Below are 6,240 nucleotides of genomic sequence, written 5' to 3'. Positions count from 1 at the left end.
GTGTGCGTTTTCGCCGGAAAACGCGTTTTCGGCCGAAAACGTGTACGTTTGCACTTCCCGGCCACAGGGAAGCTGCTAGCCGGGAATTCTCTGCCTGGTTCTACCCGCTGCCCGGAACGCTACGCAGGGCAAAAGCGATTCTCGTCCTCCGTGCTTGCTTTTTCTCAGAAAGAGCCGTGGTGTGCGTTTTCGCCGGAAAACGCGTTTTCGGCCGAAAACGTGTACGTTTGCACTTCCCCGCCACAGGGAAGCTGCTAGACGGCAATTCTCTGCCTGGTTCTACCCGCTGCCCGGAACGCTACGCAGGGCAAAAGCGGTTCTCGTCCTCCGTGCTTGCTTTTTCTCAGAAAGAGCCATGGTGTGCTTTTTCGCCGGAAAAAGCGTTTTCGGCCGAAAACGTGTACGTTCGCACATCCCGGCCACAGGGAAGCTGCTAGCCGGGAATTCGCTGACTGGTTCTACCCGCTGCCCGGAACGCTACGCAAGGCAAAAGCGATTCTCGTCCTCCGTGCTTGCTTTTTCTCAGAAAGAGCCGTGGTGTGCGTTTTCGCCGGAAAACGCGTTTTCGGCCGAAAACGTGTACGTTTGCACTTCCCCGCCACAGGGAAGCTGCTAGCCGGGAATTCTCTGCCTGGTTCTACCCGCTGCCCGGAACGCTACGCAGGTCAAAAGCGATTTTCGTCCTCCGTGCTTGCTTTTTCTCAGAAAGAGCCATGGTGTGCTTTTTCTCCGGAAAACGCGTTTACGGCCGGAAACGTGTACGTTTGCACTTCCCGGCCACAGGGAAGCTGCTAGCCGGCAATTCGCTGCCTGTTTCTACCCGATGCTCAGAACGCTACGCAGGGCAAAAGCGATTCTCGTCCTCCGTGCTTGCTTTTTCTCAGAAAGAGCCGTGGTGTGCGTTTTCGCCGGAAAACGCGTTTTCGGCCGAAAACGTGTACGTTTGCACTTCCCCGCCACAGGGAAGCTGCTAGCCGGGAATTCTCTGCCTGGTTCTACCCGCTGCCCGGAACGCTACGCAGGGCAAAAGCGATTCTCGTCCTCCGTGCTTGCTTTTTCTCAGAAAGAGCCGTGGTGTGCGTTTTCGCCGGAAAACGCGTTTTCGGCCGAAAACGTGTACGTTTGCACTTCCCGGCCACAGGGAAGCTGCTAGCCGGGAATTCTCTGCCTGGTTCTACCCGCTGCCCGGAACGCTACGCAGGGCAAAAGCGATTCTCGTCTCCCGTGCTTGCTTTTTCTCAGAAAGAGCCGTGGTGTGCGTTTTCGCCGGAAAACGAGTTTTCGGTCGAAAACGTGTACGTTTGCACTTCCCCGCCACAGGGAAGCTGCTAGCCGGGAATTCTCTGCCTGGTTCTACCCGCTGCCCGGAACGCTACACAGGGCAAAAGCGATTCTCGTCCTCCGTGCTTGCTTTTTCTCAGAAAGAGCCGTGGTGTGCGTTTTCGCCGGAAAACGAGTTTTCGGCCGAAAACGTGTACGTTTGCACTTCCCCGCCACAGGGAAGCTGCTAGCCGGGAATTCTCTGCCTGGTTCTACCCGCTGCCCGGAACGCTACGCAGGGCAAAAGCGATTCTCGTCCTCCGTGCTTGCTTTTTCTCAGAAAGAGCCGTGGTGTGCGTTTTCGCCGCAAAACGCGTTTTCGGCCGAAAACGTGTGCGTTTGCACTTCCCGGCCACAGGGAAGCTGTTAGACGGGAATTCTCTGCCTGGTTCTACCCGCTGCCCGGAACGCTACGCAGGGCAAAAGCGATTCTCGTCCTCCGTGCTTGCTTTTTCTCAGAAAGAGCCGTGGTGTGCGTTTTCGCCGGAAAACGTGTTTTCGGCGAAAACGTGTACGTTTGCACTTCCCCGCCACAGGGAAGCTGCTAGCCGGGAATTCTCTGCCTGGTTCTACCCGCTGCCCGGAACGCTACGCAGGGCAAAAGCGATTCTCGTCCTCCGTGCTTGCTTTTTCTCAGAAAGAGCCGTGGTGTGCGTTTTCGGGGGAAAACGCGTTTTCGGCCGAAAACGTGTACGTTTGCACTTCCCCGCCACAGGGAAGCTGCTAGCCGGGAATTCTCTGCCTGGTTCTACCCGCTGCCCGGAACGCTACGCAGGGCAAAAGCGATTCTCGTCCTCCGTGCTTGCTTTTTCTCAGAAAGAGCCATGGTGTGCTTTTTCTCCGGAAAACGCGTTTTCGGCCGGAAACGTGTACGTTTGCACTTCCCGGCCACAGGGAAGCTGCTAGACGGCAATTCGCTGCCTATTTCTACCCGCTGCTCAGAACGCTACGCAGGGCAAAAGCGATTCTCGTCCTCCGTGCTTGCTTTTTCTCAGAAAGAGCCGTGGTGTGCGTTTTCGGCAGAAAACGCGTTTTCGGCCGAAAACGTTTACGTTTGCACTTCCCCGCCACAGGGAAGCTGCTAGCCGGGAATTCTCTGCCTGGTTCTACCCGCTGCCCGGAACGCTACGCAGGGCAAAAGCGGTTCTCGTCCTCCGTGCTTGCTTTTTCTCAGAAAGAGCCGTGGTGTGCGTTTTCGCCGGAAAACGCGTTTTCGGCCGAAAACGTGTACGTTTGCACTTCCCCGCCACAGGGAAGCTGCTAGCCGGGAATTCTCTGCCTGGTTCTACCCGCTGCCCGGAACGCTACGCAGGGCAAAAGCGATTCTCGTCCTCCGTGCTTGCTTTTTCTCAGAAAGAGCCGTGGTGTGCGTTTTCGCCGGAAAACGCGTTTTCGGCCGAAAACGTGTACGTTTGCACTTCCCCGCCACAGGGAAGCTGCTAGCCGGGAATTCTCTGCCTGGTTCTACCCGCTGCCAGGAACGCTACGCAGGGCAAAAGCGATTCTCGTCCTCCGTGCTTGCTTTTTCTCAGAAAGAGCCATGGTGTGCGTTTTCGCCGGAAAACGCGTTTTCGGCCGAAAACGTGTACGTTTGCACTTCCCCGCCACAAGGAAGCTGCTAGCCGGGAATTCTCTGCCTGGTTCTACCCGCTGCCCGGAACGCTACGCAGGGCAAAAGCGATTCTCGTCCTCCGTGCTTGCTTTTTCTCAGAAAGAGCCGTGGTGTGCGTTTTCGCCGGAAAACGCGTTTTCGGCCGAAAACGTGTACGTTTGCACATCCCGGCCACAGGGAAGCTGCTAGCCGGGAATTCTCTGCCTGGTTCTACCCGCTGCCCGGAACGCTACGCAGGGCAAAAGCGATTCTCGTCCTCCGTGCTTGCTTTTTCTCAGAAAGAGCCGTGGTGTGCGTTTTCGCCGGAAAACGCGTTTTCGGCCGAAAACGTGTACGTTTGCACTTCCCCGCCACAGGGAAGCTGCTAGACGGCAATTCTCTGCCTGGTTCTACCCGCTGCCCGGAACGCTACGCAGGGCAAAAGCGGTTCTCGTCCTCCGTGCTTGCTTTTTCTCAGAAAGAGCCATGGTGTGCTTTTTCGCCGGAAAAAGCGTTTTCGGCCGAAAACGTGTACGTTCGCACATCCCGGCCACAGGGAAGCTGCTAGCCGGGAATTCGCTGACTGGTTCTACCCGCTGCCCGGAACGCTACGCAGGGCAAAAGCGATTCTCGTCCTCCGTGCTTGCTTTTTCTCAGAAAGAGCCGTGGTGTGCGTTTTCGCCGGAAAACGCGTTTTTGGCCGAAAACGTGTACGTTTGCACTTCCCCGCCACAGGGAAGCTGCTAGCCTGGAATTCTCTGCCTGGTTCTACCCGCTGCCCGGAACGCTACGCAGGGCAAAAGCGATTCTCGTCCTCCGTGCTTGCTTTTTCTCAGAAAGAGCCGTGGTGTGCGTTTTCGCCGGAAAACGCGTTTTCGGCCGAAAACGTGTACGTTTGCACTTCCCGGCCAAGGGGAAGCTGCTAGCCGGCAATTCGCTGCCTATTTCTACCCGCTGCTCAGAACGCTACGCAGGGAAAAAGCGATTCTCGTCCTCCGTGCTTGCTTTTTCTCAGAAAGAGCCGTGGTGTGCGTTTTCGCCGGAAAACGCGTTTTCGGCCGAAAACGTGTACGTTTGCACTTCCCGGCCACAGGGAAGCTGCTAGCCGGGAATTCTCTGCCTGGTTCTACCCGCTGCCCGGAACGCTACGCAGGGAAAAGCGATTCTCGTCCTCCGTGCTTGCTTTTTCTCAGAAAGAGCCGTGGTGTGCATTTTCGCCAGAAAACGCGTTTTCGGCCGAAAACGTGTACGTTTGCACTTCCCCGCCACAGGGAAGCTGCTAGCCGGGAATTCTCTGCCTGGTTCTACCCGCTGCCCGGAACGCTACGCAGGGCAAAAGCGATTCTCGTCCTCCGTGCTTGCTTTTTCTCAGAAAGAGCCGTGGTGTGCGTTTTCGCCAGAAAACGCGTTTTCGGCCGAAAACGTGTACGTTTGCACTTCCCGGCCACAGGGAAGCTGCTAGCCGGGAATTCTCTGCCTGGTTCTACCCGCTGCCCGGAACGCTACGCAGGGCAAAAGCGATTCTCGTCCTCCGTGCTTGCTTTTTCTCAGAAAGAGCCGTGGTGTGCGTTTTCGCCGGAAAACGCGTTTTCGGCGAAAATGTGTACGTTTGCACTTCCCGGCCACAGGGAAGCTGCTAGCCGGGAATTCTCTGCCTGGTTCTACCCGCTGCCCGGAACGCTACGCAGGGCAAAAGCGATTCTCGTCCTCCGTGCTTGCTTTTTCTCAGAAAGAGCCGTGGTGTGCGTTTTCGCCGGAAAACGCGTTTTCGGCCGAAAACGTGTACGTTTGCACTTCCCCGCCACAGGGAAGCTGCTAGCCGGGAATTCTCTGCCTGGTTCTACCCGCTGCCCGGAACGCTACGCAGGGCAAAAGCGATTCTCGTCCTCCGTGCTTGCTTTTTCTCAGAAAGAGCCGTGGTGTGCGTTTTCGCCGGAAAACGCGTTTTCGGCCGAAAACGTGTACGTTTGCACTTCCCCGCCACAGGGAAGCTGCTAGACGGGAATTCTCTGCCTGGTTCTACCCGCTGCCCGGAACGCTACGCAGGGTAAAAGCGATTCTCGTCCTCCGTGCTTGCTTTTTCTCAGAAAGAGCCGTGGTGTGCTTTTTCGCCGGAAAACGCGTTTTCGGCCGAAAACGTGTACGTTTGCACTTCCCGGCCACAGGGAAGCTGCTAGCCGGGAATTCTCTGCTGGTTCTAGCCGCTGCCCGGAACGCTACGCAGGGCAAAAGCGATTCTCGTCCTCCGTGCTTGCTTTTTCTCAGAAAGAGCCGTGGTGTGCGTTTTCGCCGGAAAACGCGTTTTCGGCCGAAAACGTGTACGTTTGCACTTCCCCGCCACAGGGAAGCTGCTAGCCGGGAATTCTCTGCCTGGTTCTACCCGCTGCCCGGAACGCTACGCAGGGCAAAAGCGATTCTCGTCCTCCGTGCTTGCTTTTTCTCAGAAAGAGCCGTGGTGTGCGTTTTCGCCGGAAAACGCGTTTTCGGCCGAAAACGTGTACGTTTGCACTTCCCGGCCACAGGGAAGCTGCTAGCCGGCAATTCGCTGCCTATTTCTACCCGCTGCTCAGAACGCTACGCAGGGCAAAAGCGATTCTCGTCCTCCGTGCTTGCTTTTTCTCAGAAAGAGCCGTGGTGTGCGTTTTCGCCGGAAAACGCGTTTTCGGCCGAAAACGTGTACGTTTGCACTTCCCCGCAACAGGGAAGCTGCTAGCCGGGAATTCTCTGCCTGGTTCTACCCGCTGCCCGGAACGCTACGCAGGGCAAAAGCGATTCTCGTCCTCCGTGCTTGCTTTTTCTCAGAAAGAGCCATGGTGTGCTTTTTCGCCGGAAAACGCGTTTTCGGCCGAAAACGTGTACGTTTGCACTTCCCGGCCACAGGGAAGCTGCTAGCCGGCAATTCGCTGCCTATTTCTACCCGCTGCTCAGAACGCTACGCAGGGCAAAAGCGATTCTCGTCCTCCGTGCTTGCTTTTTCTCAGAAAGAGCCGTGGTGTTAGTTTTCGCCGGTAAACGCGTTTTCGGCCGAAAACGTGTACGTTTGCACTTCCCGGCCACAGGGAAGCTGCTAGCCGGGAATTCTCTGCCTGGTTCTACCCGCTGCCCGGAACGCTACGCAGGGCAAAAGCGATTCTCGTCCTCCGTGCTTGCTTTTTCTCAGAAAGAGCCGTGGTGTGCGTTTTCGCGGGAAAACGCGTTTTCGGCCGAAAACGTGTACGTTTGCACTTCCCCGCCACAGGGAAGCTGCTAGCCGGGAATTCTCTGCCTGGTTCTACCCGCTGCCCGGAACACTACGCAGGGCAAAAGCGATTCTCGTCCTCCGTGCTTGC

The sequence above is a fragment of the Athene noctua genome, unplaced genomic scaffold, assembly GCF_965140245.1.
Source record: "Athene noctua unplaced genomic scaffold, bAthNoc1.hap1.1 HAP1_HAP1_scaffold_96, whole genome shotgun sequence".
Taxonomy (NCBI): Eukaryota; Metazoa; Chordata; class Aves; order Strigiformes; family Strigidae; genus Athene; species Athene noctua.
Note: the sequence above shows the minus strand (reverse complement) of the source record.